Here is a 22,266-nt window from a genome sequence, read left to right as displayed (position 1 = left end):
TTCTGTATCCCAGTGTTACACAGGAACAGACGTGTACCGTTCTGTACTCCAGTGTTATACAGGGACAGACGTGTACCGTTCTGTATCCCAGTGTTATACAGTGACAGACGTGTACCGTTCTGTATCCCAGTGTTATACAGTGACAGACGTGTACCGTTCTGTATCCCAGTGTTATACAGTGACAGACGTGTACCGTTCTGTATCCCAGTGTTATACAGTGACAGACGTGTACCGTTCTGTACCCCAGTGTTATACAGTGACAGACGTGTACCGTTCTGTATCCCAGTGTTATACAGTGACAGACGTGTACCTTTCTGTATCCCAGTGTTATACAGTGACAGACGTGTACCGTTCTGTACCCCAGTGTTATACAGTGACAGACGTGTACCGTTCTGTATCCCAGTGTTATACAGTGACAGACGTGTACCGTTCTGTGCCCCAGTGTTAGACAGTGACAGACGTGTACCGTTCTGTACCCCAGTGTTATACAGTGACAGACGTGTACCGTTCTATATCCCAGTGTTATACAGGGACAGACGTGTACCGTTCTGTATCCCAGTGTTATACAGTGACAGACGTGTACCGTTCTGTATCCCAGTGTTATACAGTGACAGACGTGTACCGTTCTGTATCCCAGTGTTATACAGTGACAGACGTGTACCGTTCTGTATCCAAGTGTTATACAGTGACAGACGTGTACCGTTCTGTATCCCAGTGTTATACAGTGACAGACGTGTACCGTTCTGTACCCCAGTGTTAAACAGTGACAGACGTGTTCCGTTCTGTACCCCAGTGATATACAGTGACAGACGTGTACCGTTCTGTACCCCAGTGTTATACAGTGACAGACGTGTACCGTTCTGTATCCCAGTGTTATACAGTGAGAGACATGTACCGTTCTGTACCCCAATGATATACAGTGAAAGACGTGTACCGTTCTGTACCCCAGTGTTATACAGTGACAGACGTGTACCGTTATGCATCCCAGAGTTATACAATGACAGACGTGTACCGTTCTGTACCCCAGTGTTATACAGTGACAGACGTGTACCGATCTGTATCCCAGTGTTATACAGTGACAGACGTGTACCGTTCTGTATCCCAGTGTTATACAGTGACAGACGTGTACCGTTCTGTACCCCAGTGTTAAACAGTGACAGACGTGTTCCGTTCTGTACCCCAGTGATATACAGTGACAGACGTGTACCGTTCTGTACCCCAGTGTTATACAGTGACAGACGTGTACCGTTCTGTATCCCAGTGTTATACAGTGAGAGACATGTACCGTTCTGTACCCCAATGATATACAGTGAAAGACGTGTACCGTTCTGTACCCCAGTGTTATACAGTGACAGACGTGTACCGTTATGCATCCCAGAGTTATACAATGACAGACGTGTACCGTTCTGTACCCCAGTGTTATACAGTGACAGACGTGTACCGATCTGTATCCCAGTGTTATACAGTGACAGGCGTGTACCGTTCTGTATCCCAGTGTTATACAGGAACAGATGTGTACCGTTCTGTACCCCAGAGTTAAACAGTGACAGACGCGTACCGTTCTGTATCCCAGTGTAATACAGTCACAGACGTGTACCGTTCTGTATCCCAGTGTTATACAGTGAGCGACGCATACCGTTCTGTACCCCAGTGTTATACAGTGACAGACGCGTACCGTTCTGTATCCCAGTGTAATACAGTGACAGACGTGTACCGTTCTGTATCCCAGTGTTATACAGTGAGCGACGGGTACCGTTCTGTACCCCAGTGTTATACAGTGACAGACGCGTACCGTTCTGTATCCCAGTGTTGTACAGTGAGAGACGTGTACCGTTCTGTGCCCCAGTGTTAGACAGTGACAGGTGTGTACCGTTCTGTATCCCAGTGTTATACAGTGAGAGACGTGTACCGTTCTGTGCCCCAGTGTTAGACAGTGACAGACGTGTACCGTTCTGTACCCCAGTGTTATACAGTGACAGACGTGTACCGTTCTATATCCCAGTGTTATACAGAGACAGGCGTGTACCGTTCTGTATCCCAGTGTTATACAGTGACAGACGTGTACCGTTCTGTATCCCAGTGTTATACAGTGACAGACGTGTACCGTTCTGTCTCCCAGTGTTATACAGTGACAGACGTGTACCGTTCTGTATCCCAGTGTTATACAGTGACAGACGTGTACCGTTCTGTACCCCTGCATTAAACAGTGACAAACGTGTATCGTTCTGTACCCCAGTGTTATACAGTGACAGACGTATACCGTTCTGTACCCCAGTGTTATAGAGTGACAGACGTGTACCGATCAGTATCCCAGTGTTATACAGTGACAGACGTGTACCGTTCTGTATCCCAGTGTTATACAGTGACAGACGTGTACCGTTCTGTATCCCAGTGTTATACAGTGACAGACGTGTACCTTTCTGCATCCCAGTGTTATACAGTGACAGACGTGTACCGTTCTGTACCCCAGTGTTATACAGTGACAGACGTGTACCGTTCTGTATCCCAGTGTTATACAGGGACAGACGTGTACCGTTCTGTATCCCAGTGTTATTCAGTGACAGACGTGTACCGTTCTGTATCCCAGTGTTGTACAGTGACAGACGTGTACCGTTCTGTACCGCAGTGTTATACAGTGACAGACGTGTACCGTTCTGTATCCCAGTGTTATACAGTGACAGACGTGTACCGTTCTGTGCCCCAGTGTTAGACAGTGACAGACGTGTACCGTTCTGTACCCCAGTGTTATACAGTGACAGACGTGTACCGTTCTATATCCCAGTGTTATACAGGGACAGACGTGTACCGTTCTGTATCCCAGTGTTATACAGTGACAGACGTGTACCGTTCTGTATCCCAGTGTTATACAGTGACAGACGTGTACCGTTCTGTATCCCAGTGTTATACAGTGACAGACGTGTACCGTTCTGTATCCAAGTGTTATACAGTGACAGACGTGTACCGTTCTGTATCCCAGTGTTATACAGTGACAGACGTGTACCGTTCTGTACCCCAGTGTTAAACAGTGACAGACGTGTTCCGTTCTGTACCCCAGTGATATACAGTGACAGACGTGTACCGTTCTGTACCCCAGTGTTATACAGTGACAGACGTGTACCGTTCTGTATCCCAGTGTTATACAGTGAGAGACATGTACCGTTCTGTACCCCAGTGTTATACAGTGAAAGACGTGTACCGTTCTGTATCCCAGTGTTATACAGTGACAGACGTGTACCGTTCTGCATCCCAGTGTTATACAATGACAGACGTGTACCGTTCTGTACCCCAGTGTTATACAGTAACAGACGTGTACCGATCTGTATCCCAGTGTTATACAGTGACAGGCGTGTACCGTTCTGTATCCCAGTGTTATACAGGAACAGATGTGTACCGTTCTGTACCCCAGTGTTAAACAGTGACAGACGCGTACCGTTCTGTATCCCAGTGTAATACAGTCACAGACGTGTACCGTTCTGTATCCCAGTGTTACATAGTGAGCGACGCGTACCGTTCTGTACCCCAGTGTTATACAGTGACAGACGCGTACCGTTCTGTATCCCAGTGTAATACAGTGACAGACGTGTACCGTTCTGTATCCCAGTGTTATACAGTGAGCGACGGGTACCGTTCTGTACCCCAGTGTTATACAGTGACAGACGCGTACCGTTCTGTATCCCAGTGTTGTACAGTGAGAGACGTGTACCGTTCTGTGCCCCAGTGTTAGACAGTGACAGGTGTGTACCGTTCTGTATCCCAGTGTTATACAGTGAGAGACGTGTACCGTTGTGTGCCCCAGTGTTAGACAGTGACAGACGTGAACCATTCTGTACCCCAGTGTTATACAGTGACAGACGTGTACCGTTCTATATCCCAGTGTTATACAGAGACAGGCGTGTACCGTTCTGTATCCCAGTGTTATACAGTGACAGACGTGTACCGTTCTGTATCCCAGTGTTATACAGTGACAGACGTGTACCGTTCTGTCTCCCAGTGTTATACAGTGACAGACGTGTACCGTTCTGTATCCCAGTGTTATACAGTGACAGACGTGTACCGTTCTGTACCCCTGTGTTAAACAGTGACAAACGTGTATCGTTCTGTACCCCAGTGTTATACAGTGACAGACGTATACCGATCTGTACCCCAGTGTTATACAGTGACAGACGTGTACCGATCAGTATCCCAGTGTTATACAGTGACAGGCGTGAACCGTTCTGTATCCCCGTGTTATACAGGAACAGACGTGTACCGTTCTGTATCCCAGTGTTATACAGTGACAGACGCGTACCGTTCTGTATCCCAGTGTTATACAGTGACAGACGTGTACCGTTCTGTATCCCAGTGTTAAACAGTGACAGACGTGTACCGTTCTGTATCCAAGTGTTATACAGTGACAGACGTGTACCGTTCTGTACCCCAGTGTTATACAGTGAGAGACGTGTACCGTTCTGTACCCCAGTGCTATACAGTGAGAGATGTGTGCCGATCTGTATCCCAGTGTTATACAGGAACAGACGTGTACAGTTCTGTACCCCAGTGTTATACAGTGACAGACGTGTACCGTTCTGTATCCCAGTGTTATACAGTGACAGACGTGTACCGTCCTGTATCGCAGTGTTATACAGTGACAGACGTGTACCGTTCTGTATCCCAGTGTTATACAGTGACAGACGTGTACCGTTCTGTATCCCAGTGTTATACAGTGACAGACGTGTACCGTTCTGTACCCCAGTGTTATACAGTGACAGACGTGGACCGATCTGTACCACAGTGTTATACAGTGACAGACACGTACCGTTCTGTACCCCAGTGTTATACATTGTCAGACGTGTACCGTTCTGTACCGCAGTGTTATACAGTGAGAGACGTGTACCGTTCTGTATCCCAGTGTTATACAGTGAGCGACGTGTACCGTTCTGTACTCCAGTGTTATACAGAGACAGACGTGTGCCGATCTGTATCCCAGTGTTATAGAGTGACAGGCGTGCACCGTTCTGTATCCCAGTGTTATACAGGAACAGACGTGTACCGTTCTGTACCCCAGTGTTATACAGTGACAGACGCGTACCGTTCTGTATCCCAGTGTAATACAGTCACAGACACGTACCGTTCTGTACCCCAGTGTTATACAGTGAGGGACGTGTACCGTTCTGTATCCCAGTGTTATACAGTGAGCGACGTGTACCGTTCTGTACCCCAGTGTTATACAGTGACAGACGTGCACCGTTCTGTATCCCAGTGTTATACAGTGACAGACGTGTACCGTTCGGTATCCCAGTGTTCTACAGTGAAAGACGTGTACCGTTCTGTATCCCAGAGTTATACAGTGACAGACGTGTACCGTTCTGTATCCAAGTGTTATACAGTTACAGACGTGTACCGATCTGTATCCCAGTGTGATACAGTGACAGACGTGTACCGTTCTGTACCCCAGTGTTATACAGTGACAGACGTGTACCGTTCTGTATCCCAGTGTTACACAGGAACAGACGTGTACCGTTCTGTACCCCAGTGTTATACAGGGACAGACGTGTACCGTTCTGTATCCCAGTGTTATACAGGGACAGACGTGTACCGTTCTGTATCCCAGTGTTATACAGTGACAGACGTGTACCGTTCTGTACCCCAGTGTTATACAGTGACAGACGTGTACCGTTCTGTATCCCAGTGTTATACAGTGACAGACGTGTACCTTTCTGTATCCCAGTGTTATACAGTGACAGACGTGTACCGTTCTGTACCCCAGTGTTATACAGTGACAGACGTGTACCGTTCTGTATCCCAGTGTTATACAGTGACAGACGTGTACCGTTCTGTATCCCAGTGTTATTCAGTGACAGACGTGTACCGTTCTGTATCCCAGTGTTGTACAGTGACAGACGTGTACCGTTCTGTACCGCAGTGTTATACAGTGACAGACGTGTACCGTTCTGTATCCCAGTGTTATACAGTGACAGACGTGTACCGTTCTGTGCCCCAGTGTTAGACAGTGACAGACGTGTACCGTTCTGTACCCCAGTGTTATACAGTGACAGACGTGTACCGTTCTATATCCCAGTGTTATACAGGGACAGACATGTACCGTTCTGTATCCCAGTGTTATACAGTGACAGACGTGTACCGTTCTGTATCCCAGTGTTATACAGTGACAGCCGTGTACCGTTCTGTGCCCCAGTGTTAGACAGTGACAGACGTGTACCGTTCTGTACCCCAGTGTTATACAGTGACAGACGTGTACCGTTCTATATCCCAGTGTTATACAGGGACAGATGTGTACCGTTCTGTATCCCAGTGTTATACAGTGTCAGACGTGTACCGTTCTGTATCCCAGTGTTATACAGTGACAGACGTGTACCGTTCTGTATCCTAGTGTTATACAGTGACAGACGTGTACCGTTCTGTATCCAAGTGTTATACAGTGACAGACGTGTACCGTTCTGTATCCCAGTGTTATACAGTGACAGACGTGTACCGTTCTGTACCCCAGTGTTAAACAGTGACAGACGTGTTCCGTTCTGTACCCCAGTGATATACAGTGACAGACGTGTACCGTTCTGTGCCCCAGTGTTATACAGTGACAGACGTGTACCGTTCTGTATCCCAGTGTTATACAGTGAGAGACGTGTACCGTTCTGTACCCCAGTGTTATACAGTGACAGACATGTACCGCTCTGTATCCCAGTGTTATACAGTGACAGACGTGTACCGTTCTGAATCCCAGTGTTATACAGTGAGAGACATGTACCGTTCTATATCCCAGTGTTATACAGTGAGCGACGCGTACCGTTCTGTACCCCAGTGTTATACAGTGACAGACGCGTACCGTTCTGTATCCCAGTGTAATACAGTGACAGACGTGTACCGTTCTGTATCCCAGTGTTATACAGTGAGCGACGGGTACCGTTCTGTACCCCAGTGTTATACAGTGACAGACGCGTACCGTTCTGTATCCCAGTGTTGTACAGTGAGAGACGTGTACCGTTCTGTGCCCCAGTGTTAGACAGTGACAGGCGTGTACCGTTCTGTATCCCAGTGTTATACAGTGAGAGACGTGTACCGTTCTGTGCCCCAGTGTTAGACAGTGACAGACGTGTCCCGTTCTGTACCCCAGTGTTATACAGTGACAGACGTGTACCGTTCTATATCCCAGTGTTATACAGGGACAGGCGTGTACCGTTCTGTATCCCAGTGTTATACAGTGACAGACGTGTACCGTTCTGTATCCCAGTGTTATACAGTGACAGACGTGTACCGTTCTGTCTCCCAGTGTTATACAGTGACAGACGTGTACCGTTCTGTATCCCAGTGTTATACAGTGACAGACGTGTACCGTTCTGTACCCCTGTGTTAAACAGTGACAAACGTGTATCGTTCTGTACCCCAGTGTTATACAGTGACAGACGTATACCGTTCTGTACCCCAGTGTTATACAGTGACAGACGTGTGCCGATCAGTATCCCAGTGTTACACAGTGACAGGCGTGTACCGTTCTGTATCCCAGTGTTATACAGGAACAGACGTGTACCGTTCTGTATCCCAGAGTTATACAGTGACTGACGCGTACCGTTCTGTATCCTAGTGTTATACAGTGACAGACGTGTACCGTTCTGTATCCCAGTGTTAAACAGTGACAGACGTGTACCGTTCTGTATCCAAGTGTTATACAGTGACAGACGTGTACCGTTCTGTACCCCAGTGTTATACAGTGAGAGACGTGTACCGTTCTGTACCACAGTGTTATACAGTGACAGACGTGTACCGATCTGTATCCCAGTGTTATACAGTCACAGGCGTGTACCGTTCTGTATCCCAGTGTTATACAGGAACAGATGTGTACCGTTCTGTACCCCAGTGTTAAACAGTGACAGACGCGTACCGTTCTGTATCCCAGTGTAATACAGTTACAGACGTGTACCGTTCTGTATCCCAGTGTTATACAGTGAGCGACGCGTACCGTTCTGTACCCCAGTGTTATACAGTGACAGACGCGTACCGTTCTGTATCCCAGTGTAATACAGTGACAGACGTGTACCGTTCTGTATCCCAGTGTTATACAGTGACTGACGCGTACCGTTCTGTATCCCAGTGTTATACAGTGACAGACGTGTACCGTTCTGTATCCCAGTGTTAAACAGTGACAGACGTGTACCGTTCTGTATCCAAGTGTTATACAGTGACAGACGTGTACCGTTCTGTACCCCAGTGTTATACAGTGAGAGACGTGTACCGTTCTGTACCCCAGTGTTATACAGTGAGAGATGTGTGCCGATCTGTATCCCAGTGTTATACAGGAACAGACGTGTACAGTTCTGTACCCCAGTGTTATACAGTGACAGACGTGTACCGTTCTGTATCCCAGTGTTATACAGTGACAGACGTGTACCGTTCTGTATCGCAGTGTTATACAGTGACAGACGTGTACCGTTCTGTATCCCAGTGTTATACAGTGAGAGACATGTACCGTTCTGTACCCCAGTGTTATACAGTGAAAGACGTGTACCGTTCTGTACCCCAGTGTTATACAGTGACAGACGTGTACCGTTCTGCATCCCAGTGTTATACATTGACAGACGTGTACCGTTCTGTACCCCAGTGTTATACAGTGACAGACGTGTACCGATCTGTATCCCAGTGTTATACAGTCACAGGCGTGTACCGTTCTGTATCCCAGTGTTATACAGGAACAGATGTGTACCGTTCTGTACCCCAGTGTTAAACAGTGACAGACGCGTACCGTTCTGTATCCCAGTGTAATACAGTTACAGACGTGTACCGTTCTGTATCCCAGTGTTATACAGTGAGCGACGCGTACCGTTCTGTACCCCAGTGTTATACAGTGACAGACGCGTACCGTTCTGTATCCCAGTGTAATACAGTGACAGACGTGTACCGTTCTGTATCCCAGTGTTATACAGTGAGCGACGGGTACCGTTCTGTACCCCAGTGTTATACAGTGACAGACGCTTACCGTTCTGTATCCCAGTGTTGTACAGTGAAAGACGCGTCCCGTTCTGTACCCCAGTGTTATACAGTGAGGGACGTGTACCGTTCTGTATCCCAGTGTTATACATTGTCAGACGTGTACCGTTCTGTATCCCAGTGTTATACAGTGAGAGACGTGTACCGTTCTGTATCCCAGTGTTATACAGTGAGCGACGTGTACCGTTCTGTACCCCAGTGTTATACAGAGACAGACGTGTACCGATCTGTATCCCAGTGTTATAGAGTGACAGGCGTGCACCGTTCTGTATCCCAGTGTTATACAGGAACAGACGTGTACCGTTCTGTACCCCAGTGTTATACAGTGACAGACGCATACCGTTCTGTATCCCAGTGTAATACAGTCACAGACGCGTACCGTTCTGTACCCCAGTGTTATACAGTGAGGGACGTGTACCGTTCTGTATCCCAGTGTTATACAGTGAGCGACGTGTACCGTTCTGTACCCTAGTGTTATACAGTGACAGACGTGTCCCGTTCTGTATCCCAGTGTTATACAGTGACAGACGTGTACTGTTCTGTTCCGCAGTGTTATACAGTGACAGACGTGCACCGTTCTGTATCCCAGTGTTATACAGTGACAGACGTGTACCGTTCGGTATCCCAGTGTTCTACAGTGAAAGACGTGTACCGTTCTGTATCCCAGTGTTATACAGTGACAGACGTGTACCGTTCTGTATCCAAGTGTTATACAGTGACTGACGTGTACCGATCTGTATCCCAGTGTGATACAGTGACAGACGTGTACCGTTCTGTACCCCAGTGTTATACAGTGACAGACGTGTACCGTTCTGTATCCCAGTGTTACACAGGAACAGACGTGTACCGTTCTGTACCCCAGTGTTATACAGGGACAGACGTGTACCGTTCTGTATCCCAGTGTTATACAGTGACAGACGTGTACCGTTCTGTATCCCAGTGTTATACAGTGACAGACGTGTACCGTTCTGTATCCCAGTGTTATACAGTGACAGACGTGTACCGTTCTGTATCCCAGTGTTATACAGTGACAGACGTGTACCGTTCTGTACCCCAGTGTTATACAGTGACAGACGTGTACCGTTCTGTATCCTAGTGTTATACAGTGACAGACGTGTACCGTTCTGTATCCCAGTGTTATTCAGTGACAGACGTGTACCGTTCTGTATCCCAGTGTTGTACAGTGACAGACGTGTACCGTTCTGTACCGCAGTGTTATACAGTGACAGACGTGTATCGTTCTGTATCCCAGTGTTATACAGTGACAGACGTGTACCGTTCTGTGCCCCAGTGTTAGACAGTGACAGACGTGTACCGTTCTGTACCCCAGTGTTATACAGTGACAGACGTGTACCGTTCTATATCCCAGTGTTATACAGGGACAGACGTGTACCGTTCTGTATCCCAGTGTTATACAGTGACAGACGTGTACCGTTCTGTATCCCAGTGTTATACAGTGACAGACGTGTACCGTTCTGTACCCCAGTGTTATACAGTGACAGACGTGTACCGTTCTGTATCCCAGTGTTATACAGTGACAGACGTGTACCGTTCTGTATCCCAGTGTTATACAGTGACAGACGTGTACCGTTCTGTATCCAGGTGTTATACAGTGACAGACGTGTACCGTTCTGTATCCCAGTGTTATACAGTGACAGACGTGTACCGTTCTGTACCCCAGTGTTAAACAGTGACAGACGTGTTCCGTTCTGTACCCCAGTGATATACAGTGACAGACGTGTACCGTTCTGTACCCCAGTGTTATACAGTGACAGACGTGTACCGTTCTGTATCCCAGTGTTATACAGTGAGAGACGTGTACCGTTCTGTACCCCAGTGTTATACAGTGAAAGACGTGTACCGCTCTGTATCCCAGTGTTATACAGTGACAGACGTGTACCGTTCTGTATCCCAGTGTTATACAGTGAGAGACATGTACCGTTCTGTACCCCAGTGTTATACAGTGAAAGACGTGTACCGTTCTGTACCCCAGTGTTATACAGTGACAGACGTGTACCGTTCTGCATCCCAGTGTTATACAATGACAGACGTGTACCGTTCTGTACCCCAGTGTTATACAGTGACAGACGTGTACCGATCTGTATCCCAGTGTTATACAGTGACAGGCGTGTACCGTTCTGTATCCTAGTGTTATACAGGAACAGATGTGTACCGTTCTGTACCCCAGTGTTAAACAGTGACAGACGCGTACCGTTCTGTATCCCAGTGTAATACAGTCACAGACGTGTACCGTCCTGTATCCCAGTGTTATACAGTGAGCGACGCGTACCGTTCTGTACCCCAGTGTTATACAGTGACAGACGCGTACCGTTCTGTATCCCAGTGTAATACAGTGACAGACGTGTACCGTTCTGTATCCCAGTGTTATACAGTGAGCGACGGGTACCGTTCTGTACCCCAGTGTTATACAGTGACAGACGCGTACCGTTCTGTATCCCAGTGTTGTACAGTGAGAGACGTGTACCGTTCTGTGCCCCAGTGTTAGACAGTGACAGGCGTGTACCGTTCTGTATCCCAGTGTTATACAGTGAGAGACGTGTACCGTTCTGTGCCCCAGTGTTAGACAGTGACAGACGTGTACCTTTCTGTACCCCAGTGTTATACAGTGACAGACGTGTACCGTTCTATATCCCAGTGTTATACAGGGACTTGCGTGTACCGTTCTGTATCCCAGTGTTATACAGTGACAGACGTGTACCGTTCTGTATCCCAGTGTTATACAGTGACAGACGTGTACCGTTCTGTCTCCCAGTGTTATACAGTGACAGACGTGTACCGTTCTGTATCCCAGTGTTATACAGTGACAGACGTGTACCGTTCTGTACCCCTGTGTTAAACAGTAGACAAACGTGTATCGTTCTGTACCCCAGTGTTATACAGTGACAGACGTATACCGTTCTGTACCCCAGTGTTATACAGTGACAGACGTGTACCGATCAGTATCCCAGTGTTATACAGTGACAGGCGTGTACCGTTCTGTATCCCAGTGTTATACAGGAACAGACGTGTACCGTTCTGTATCCCAGTGTTATACAGTGACAGACGCGTACCGTTCTGTATCCCAGTGTTATACAGTGACAGACGTGTACCGTTCTGTATCCCAGTGTTAAACAGTGACAGACGTGTACCGTTCTGTATCCAAGTGTTATACAGTGACAGACGTGTACCGTTCTGTACCCCAGTGTTATACAGTGAGAGACGTGTACAGTTCTGTACCCCAGTGTTATACAGTGACAGACATGTACCGGTCTGTATCCCAGTGTTATACAGTGACAGACGTGTACCATTCTGTATCGCAGTGTTATACAGTGACAGACGTGTACCGTTCTGTATCCCAGTGTTATACAGTGACAGACGTGTACCATTCTGTATCCCAGTGTTATACAGTGACAGACGTGTACCGTTCTGTACCCCAGTGTTATACAGTGACAGACGTGGACCGATCTGTACCACAGTGTTATACAGTGACAGACGCGTACCGTTCTGTACCCCAGTGTTATACAGTGAGGGACGTGTACCGTTCTGTATCCCAGTGTTATACATTGTCAGACGTGTACCGTTCTGTACCGCAGTGTTATACAGTGAGAGACGTGTACCGTTCTGTATCCCAGTGTTATACAGTGAGCGACGTGTACCGTTCTGTACCCCAGTGTTATACAGAGACAGACGTGTACCGATCTGTATCCCAGTGTTATAGAGTGACAGGCGTGCACCGTTCTGTATCCCAGTGTTATACAGGAACAGACGTGTACCGTTCTGTACCCCAGTGTTATACAGTGACAGACGCGTACCGTTCTGTATCCCAGTGTAATACAGTCACAGACGCGTACCGTTCTGTACCCCAGTGTTATACAGTGAGGGACGTGTACCGTTCTGTATCCCAGTGTTATACAGTGAGCGACGTGTACCGTTCTGTACCCCAGTGTTATACAGTGACAGACGTGTCCCGTTCTGTATCCCAGTGTTATACAGTGACAGACGTGTACCGTTCTGTTCCGCAGTGTTATACAGTGACAGACGTGCACCGTTCTGTATCCCAGTGTTATACAGTGACAGACGTGTACCGTTCGGTATCCCAGTGTTCTACAGTGAAAGACGTGTACCGTTCTGTATCCCAGTGTTATACAGTGACAGACGTGTACCGTTCTGTATCCAAGTGTTATACAGTGACAGACGTGTACCGATCTGTATCCCAGTGTTATACAGTGACAGACGTGTACCGTTCTGTATCCAAGTGTTATACAGTGACAGACGTGTACCGTTCTGTATCCAAGTGTTATACAGTGACAGACGTGTACCGATCTGTATCCCAGTGTTCTACAGTGAAAGACGCGTACCGTTCTGTACCCCAGTGTTATACAGTGAGGGACGTGTACCGTTCTGTATCCCAGTGTTATACATTGTCAGACGTGTACCGTTCTGTACCGCAGTGTTATACAGTGAGAGACGTGTACCGTTCTGTATCCCAGTGTTATACAGTGAGCGACGTGTACCGTTCTGTACCCCAGTGTTATACAGAGACAGACGTGTACCGATCTGTATCCCAGTGTTATAGAGTGACAGGCGTGCACCGTTCTGTATCCCAGTGTTATACAGGAACAGACGTGTACCGTTCTGTACCCCAGTGTTATACAGTGACAGACGCGTACCGTTCTGTATCCCAGTGTAATACAGTCACAGACGCGTACCGTTCTGTACCCCAGTGTTATACAGTGAGGGACGTGTACCGTTCTGTATCCCAGTGTTATACAGTGAGCGACGTGTACCGTTCTGTACCCCAGTGTTATACAGTGACAGACGTGTCCCGTTCTGTATCCCAGTGTTATACAGTGACAGACGTGTACCGTTCTGTTCCGCAGTGTTATACAGTGACAGACGTGCACCGTTCTGTATCCCAGTGTTATACAGTGACAGACGTGTACCGTTCGGTATCCCAGTGTTCTACAGTGAAAGACGTGTACCGTTCTGTATCCCAGTGTTATACAGTGACAGACATGTACCGTTCTGTATCCAAGTGTTATACAGTGACAGACGTGTACCGATCTGTATCCCAGTGTTATACAGTGACAGACGTGTACCGTTCTGTATCCAAGTGTTATACAGTGACAGACGTGTACCGTTCTGTATCCAAGTGTTATACAGTGACAGACGTGTACCGTTCTGTATCCCAGTGTTATACAGTGACAGACGTGTACCGTTCTGTACCCCAGTGTTATACAGTGACAGACGTGTACCGTTCTGTACCCCAGTGTTATACAGTGACAGACGTGTACCGTTCTGTATCCCAGTGTTACACAGGAACAGACGTGTACCGTTCTGTACCCCAGTGTTATACAGGGACAGACGTGTACCGTTCTCTATCCCAGTGTTATACAGTGACAGACGTGTACCGTTCTGTATCCCAGTGTTATACAGTGACAGACGTGTACCGTTCTGTATCCCAGTGTTATACAGTGACAGACGTGTACCGTTCTGTATCCCAGTGTTATACAGTGACAGACGTGTACCGTTCTGTACCCCAGTGTTATACAGTGACAGACGTGTACCGTTCTGTATCCCAGTGTTATACAGTGACAGACGTGTACCTTTCTGTATCCCAGTGTTATACAGTGACAGACGTGTACCGTTCTGTACCCCAGTGTTATACAGTGACAGACGTGTACCGTTCTGTATCCCAGTGTTATACAGTGACAGACGTGTACCGTTCTGTATCCCAGTGTTATTCAGTGACAGACGTGTACCGTTCTGTATCCCAGTGTTGTACAGTGACAGACGTGTACCGTTCTATATCCCAGTGTTATACAGGGACAGGCGTGTACCGTTCTGTATCCCAGTGTTATACAGTGACAGACGTGTACCGTTCTGTATCCCAGTGTTATACAGTGACAGACGTGTACCGTTCTGTCTCCCAGTGTTATACAGTGACAGACGTGTACCGTTCTGTATCCCAGTGTTATACAGTGACAGACGTGTACCGTTCTGTACCCCTGTGTTAAACAGTAGACAAACGTGTATCGTTCTGTACCCCAGTGTTATACAGTGACAGACGTATACCGTTCTGTACCCCAGTGTTATACAGTGACAGACGTGTACCGATCAGTATCCCAGTGTTATACAGTGACAGGCGTGTACCGTTCTGTATCCCAGTGTTATACAGGAACAGACGTGTACCGTTCTGTATCCCAGTGTTATACAGTGACAGACGCGTACCGTTCTGTATCCCAGTGTTATACAGTGACAGACGTGTACCGTTCTGTATCCCAGTGTTAAACAGTGACAGACGTGTACCGTTCTGTATCCAAGTGTTATACAGTGACAGACGTGTACCGTTCTGTACCCCAGTGTTATACAGTGAGAGACGTGTACAGTTCTGTACCCCAGTGTTATACAGTGACAGACATGTACCGGTCTGTATCCCAGTGTTATACAGTGACAGACGTGTACCATTCTGTATCGCAGTGTTATACAGTGACAGACGTGTACCGTTCTGTATCCCAGTGTTATACAGTGACAGACGTGTACCATTCTGTATCCCAGTGTTATACAGTGACAGACGTGTACCGTTCTGTACCCCAGTGTTATACAGTGACAGACGTGGACCGATCTGTACCACAGTGTTATACAGTGACAGACGCGTACCGTTCTGTACCCCAGTGTTATACAGTGAGGGACGTGTACCGTTCTGTATCCCAGTGTTATACATTGTCAGACGTGTACCGTTCTGTACCGCAGTGTTATACAGTGAGAGACGTGTACCGTTCTGTATCCCAGTGTTATACAGTGAGCGACGTGTACCGTTCTGTACCCCAGTGTTATACAGAGACAGACGTGTACCGATCTGTATCCCAGTGTTATAGAGTGACAGGCGTGCACCGTTCTGTATCCCAGTGTTATACAGGAACAGACGTGTACCGTTCTGTACCCCAGTGTTATACAGTGACAGACGCGTACCGTTCTGTATCCCAGTGTAATACAGTCACAGACGCGTACCGTTCTGTACCCCAGTGTTATACAGTGAGGGACGTGTACCGTTCTGTATCCCAGTGTTATACAGTGAGCGACGTGTACCGTTCTGTACCCCAGTGTTATACAGTGACAGACGTGTCCCGTTCTGAATCCCAGTGTTATACAGTGACAGACGTGTACCGTTCTGTTCCGCAGTGTTATACAGTGACAGACGTGCACCGTTCTGTATCCCAGTGTTATACAGTGACAGACGTGTACCGTTCGGTATCCCAGTGTTCTACAGTGAAAGACGTGTACCGTTCTGTATCCCAGTGTTATACAGTGACAGACGTGTACCGTTCTGTATCCAAGTGTTATACAGTGACAGACGTGTACCGATCTGTATCCCAGTGTTATACAGTGACAGACGTGTACCGTTCTGTATCCAAGTGTTATACAGTGACAGACGTGTACCGTTCTGTATCCAAGTGTTATACAGTGACAGACGTGTACCGATCTGTATCCCAGTGTTCTACAGTGAAAGACGTGTACCGTTCTGTACCCCAGTGTTATACAGTGACAGACGTGTACCGTTCTGTACCCCAGTGTTATACAGTGACAGACGTGTACCGTTCTGTATCCCAGTGTTACACAGGAACAGACGTGTACCGTTCTGTACCCCAGTGTTATACAGGGACAGACGTGTACCGTTCTCTATCCCAGTGTTATACAGTGACAGACGTGTACCGTTCTGTATCCCAGTGTTATACAGTGACAGACGTGTACCGTTCTGTATCCCAGTGTTATACAGTGACAGACGTGTACCGTTCTGTATCCCAGTGTTATACAGTGACAGACGTGTACCGTTCTGTACCCCAGTGTTATACAGTGACAGTCGTGTACCGTTCTGTATCCCAGTGTTATACAGTGACAGACGTGTACCTTTCTGTATCCCAGTGTTATACAGTGACAGACGTGTACCGTTCTGTACCCCAGTGTTATACAGTGACAGACGTGTACCGTTCTGTATCCCAGTGTTACACAGGAACAGACGTGTACCGTTCTGTACCCCAGTGTTATACAGGGACAGACGTGTACCGTTCTCTATCCCAGTGTTATACAGTGACAGACGTGTACCGTTCTGTATCCCAGTGTTATACAGTGACAGACGTGTACCGTTCTGTATCCCAGTGTTATACAGTGACAGACGTGTACCGTTCTGTATCCCAGTGTTATACAGTGACAGACGTGTACCGTTCTGTACCCCAGTGTTATACAGTGACAGACGTGTACCGTTCTGTATCCCAGTGTTATACAGTGACAGACGTGTACCTTTCTGTATCCCAGTGTTATACAGTGACAGACGTGTACCGTTCTGTACCCCAGTGTTATACAGTGACAGACGTGTACCGTTCTGTATCCCAGTGTTGTACAGTGACAGACGTGTACCGTTCTGTACCGCAGTGTTATACAGTGACAGACGTGTACCGTTCTGTATCCCAGTGTTATACAGTGACAGACGTGTACCGTTCTGTGCCCCAGTGTTAGACAGTGACAGACGTGTACCGTTCTGTACCCCAGTGTTATACAGTGACAGACGTGTACCGTTCTATATCCCAGTGTTATACAGGGACAGACGTGTACCGTTCTGTATCCCAGTGTTATACAGTGACAGACGTGTACCGTTCTGTATCCCAGTGTTATACAGTGACAGACGTGTACCGTTCTGTATCCAAGTGTTATACAGTGACAGACGTGTACCGTTCTGTACCCCAGTGTTATACAGTGAGAGACGTGTACCGTTCTGTACCCCAGTGTTATACAGTGAGAGATGTGTGCCGATCTGTATCCCAGTGTTATACAGGAACAGACGTGTACAGTTCTGTACCCCAGTGTTATACAGTGACAGACGTGTACCGTTCTGTATCCCAGTGTTATACAGTGACAGACGTGTACCATTCTGTATCGCAGTGTTATACAGTGACAGACGTGTACCGTTCTGTATCCCAGTGTTATACAGTGACAGACGTGTACCATTCTGTATCCCAGTGTTATACAGTGACAGACGTGTACCGTTCTGTACCCCAGTGTTACACAGTGACAGACGTGGACCGATCTGTACCACAGTGTTATACAGTGACAGACGCGTACCGTTCTGTACCCCAGTGTTATACAGTGAGGGACGTGTACCGTTCTGTATCCCAGTGTTATACATTGTCAGACGTGTACCGTTCTGTACCGCAGTGTTATACAGTGAGAGACGTGTACCGTTCTGTATCCCAGTGTTATACAGTGAGCGACGTGTACCGTTCTGTACCCCAGTGTTATACAGAGACAGACGTGTACCGATCTGTATCCCAGTGTTATAGAGTGACAGGCGTGCACCGTTCTGTATCCCAGTGTTATACAGGAACAGACGTGTACCGTTCTGTACCCCAGTGTTATACAGTGACAGACGCGTACCGTTCTGTATCCCAGTGTAATACAGTCACAGACGCGTACCGTTCTGTACCCCAGTGTTATACAGTGAGGGACGTGTACCGTTCTGTATCCCAGTGTTATACAGTGAGCGACGTGTACCGTTCTGTACCCCAGTGTTATACAGTGACAGACGTGTCCCGTTCTGTATCCCAGTGTTATACAGTGACAGACGTGTACCGTTCTGTTCCGCAGTGTTATACAGTGACAGACGTGCACCGTTCTGTATCCCAGTGTTATACAGTGACAGACGTGTACCGTTCGGTATCCCAGTGTTCTACAGTGAAAGACGTGTACCGTTCTGTATCCCAGTGTTATACAGTGACAGACGTGTACCGTTCTGTATCCAAGTGTTATACAGTGACAGACGTGTACCGATCTGTATCCCAGTGTTATACAGTGACAGACGTGTACCGTTCTGTATCCAAGTGTTATACAGTGACAGACGTGTACCGTTCTGTATCCAAGTGTTATACAGTGACAGACGTGTACCGATCTGTATCCCAGTGTTCTACAGTGAAAGACGTGTACCGTTCTGTACCCCAGTGTTATACAGTGACAGACGTGTACCGTTCTGTACCCCAGTGTTATACAGTGACAGACGTGTACCGTTCTGTATCCCAGTGTTACACAGGAACAGACGTGTACCGTTCTGTACCCCAGTGTTATACAGGGACAGACGTGTACCGTTCTGTATCCCAGTGTTATACAGTGACAGACGTGTACCGTTCTGTATCCCAGTGTTATACAGTGACAGACGTGTACCGTTCTGTATCCCAGTGTTATACAGTGACAGACGTGTACCGTTCTGTATCCCAGTGTTATACAGTGACAGACGTGTGCCGTTCTGTACCCCAGTGTTATACAGTGACAGACGTGTACCGTTCTGTATCCCAGTGTTATACAGTGACAGACGTGTACCTTTCTGTATCCCAGTGTTATACAGTGACAGACGTGTACCGTTCTGTACCCCAGTGTTATACAGTGACAGACGTGTACCGTTCTGTATCCCAGTGTTATACAGTGACAGACGTGTACCGTTCTGTATCCCAGTGTTATTCAGTGACAGACGTGTACCGTTCTGTATCCCAGTGTTGTACAGTGACAGACGTGTACCGTTCTGTACGCAGTGTTATACAGTGACAGACGTGTACCGTTCTGTATCCCAGTGTTATACAGTGACAGACGTGTACCGTTCTGTGCCCCAGTATTAGACAGTGACAGACGTGTACCGTTCTGTACCCCAGTGTTATACAGTGACAGACGTGTACCGTTCTATATCCCAGTGTTATACAGGGACAGACGTGTACCGTTCTGTATCCCAGTGTTATACAGTGACAGACGTGTACCGTTCTGTATCCCAGTGTTATACAGTGACAGACGTGTACCGTTCTGTATCCCAGTGTTATACAGTGACAGACGTGTACCGTTCTGTATCCAAGTGTTATATAGTGACAGACGTGTACCGTTCTGTATCCCAGTGTTATACAGTGACAGACGTGTACCGTTCTGTACCCCAGTGTTAAACAGTGACAGACGTGTTCCGTTCTGTACCCCAGTGATATACAGTGACAGACGTGTACCGTTCTGTACCCCAGTGTTATACAGTGACAGACGTGTACCGTTCTGTATCCCAGTGTTATACAGTGAGAGACGTGTACCGTTCTGTACCCCAGTGTTATACAGTGACAGACGTGTACCGCTCTGTATCCCAGTGTTATACAGTGACAGACGTGTACCGTTCTGTATCCCAGTGTTATACAGTGACAGGCGTGTACCGTTCTGTATCTCAGTGTTATACAGGAACAGATGTATACCGTTCTATACCCCAGTGTTAAACAGTGACAGACGCGTACCGTTCTGTATCCCAGTGTAATACAGTCACAGACGTGTACCGTTCTGTATCCCAGTGTTATACAGTGAGCGACGCGTACCGTTCTGTACCCCAGTGTTATACAGTGACAGACGCGTACCGTTCTGTATCCCAGTGTAATACAGTGACAGACGTGTACCGTTCTGTATCCCAGTGTTAAACAGTGACAGACGTGTACCGTTCTGTATCCCAGTGTTATACAGTGAGAGACGTGTACCGTTCTGTACCCCAGTGTTATACAGTGAGAGACGTGTACCGTTCTGTACCCCAGTGTTATACAGTGAGAGATGTGTGCCGATCTGTATCCCAGTGTTATACAGGAACAGACGTGTACAGTTCTGTACCCCAGTGTTATACAGTGACAGACGTGTACCGTTCTGTATCCCAGTGTTATACAGTGACAGACGTGTACCGTTCTGTATCGCAGTGTTATACAGTGACAGACGTGTACCGTTCTGTATCCCAGTGTTATACAGTGACAGACGTGTACCGTTCTGTATCCCAGTGTTATACAGTGACAGACGTGTACCGTTCTGTACCCCAGTGTTATACAGTGACAGACGTGGACCGATCTGTACCACAGTGTTATACAGTGACAGACGCGTACCGTTCTGTACCCCAGTGTTATACAGTGAGGGACGTGTACCGTTCTGTATCCCAGTGTTATACATTGTCAGACGTGTACCGTTCTGTACCGCAGTGTTATACAGTGAGAGACGTGTACCGTTCTGTATCCCAGTGTTATACAGTGAGCGACGTGTACCGTTCTGTACCCCAGTGTTATACAGAGACAGACGTGTCCCGTTCTGTATCCCAGTGTTATACAGTGACAGACGTGTACCGTTCTGTATCCCAGTGTTATACAGTGACAGACGTGTACCGTTCTGTACCGCAGTGTTATACAGTGACAGACGTGCACCGTTCTGTATCCCAGTGTTATACAGTGACAGACGTGTACCGTTCGGTATCCCAGTGTTCTACAGTGAAAGACGTGTACCGTTCTGTATCCCAGTGTTATACAGTGACAGACGTGTACCGTTCTGTATCCAAGTGTTATACAGTGACAGACGTGTACCGATCTGTATCCCAGTGTGATACAGTGACAGACGTGTACCGTTCTGTACCCCAGTGTTATACAGTGACAGACGTGTACCGTTCTGTATCCCAGTGTTATACAGTGAGAGACGTGTACCGTTCTGTATCCCAGTGTTATACAGTGACAGACGTGTACCGTTCTGTACCCCAGTGTTATACAGTGACAGACGTGTACCGTTCTGTTCCCCAGTGTTATACAGTGACAGACGTGTACCGTTCAGTATCCCAGTGTTATACAGTGAGAGACGTGTACCGTTCTGTGCCCCAGTGTTAGACAGTGACAGACGTGTACCGTTCCTTACCCCAGTGTTATACAGTGACAGATGTGTACCGTTCTATATCCCAGTGTAATACAGGGACAGACGTGTACCGTTCTGTATCCCAGTGTTATACAGTGACAGACGTGTACCGTTCTGTATCCCAGTGTTATACAGTGACAGACGTGTACCGTTCTGTACCCCAGTGTTAAACAGTGACAGACGTGTACCGTTCTGTACCCCAGTGTTATACAGTGACAGACGTGTACCGTTCTGTACCTCAGTATTATACAGTGACAGACGCGTACCGTTCTGTATCCCAGTGTTATACAGTGACAGACGTGTACCGTTCTGTATCCCAGTGTTATACAGTGAGAGACGTGTACCGTTCTGTACCCCAGTGTTATACAGTGAGAGACGTGTACCGTTCTGTATCCCAGTGTTATACAGTGACAGACGTGTACCGTTCTGTATCCCAGTGTTCTACAGTGACAGATGCGTACCGTTCTGTATCCCAGTGTTATATAGTGACAGAGGCGTACCGTTCTGTACCCCAGTGTTGTACAGTGAAAGAAGTGTACCGTTCTGTACCCCAGTGTTATACAGTGACAAACGTGT

This window comes from Scyliorhinus torazame, chromosome 4 (assembly GCF_047496885.1).
Source record: "Scyliorhinus torazame isolate Kashiwa2021f chromosome 4, sScyTor2.1, whole genome shotgun sequence".
NCBI classification, from domain to species: Eukaryota; Metazoa; Chordata; class Chondrichthyes; order Carcharhiniformes; family Scyliorhinidae; genus Scyliorhinus; species Scyliorhinus torazame.
Note: the sequence above shows the minus strand (reverse complement) of the source record.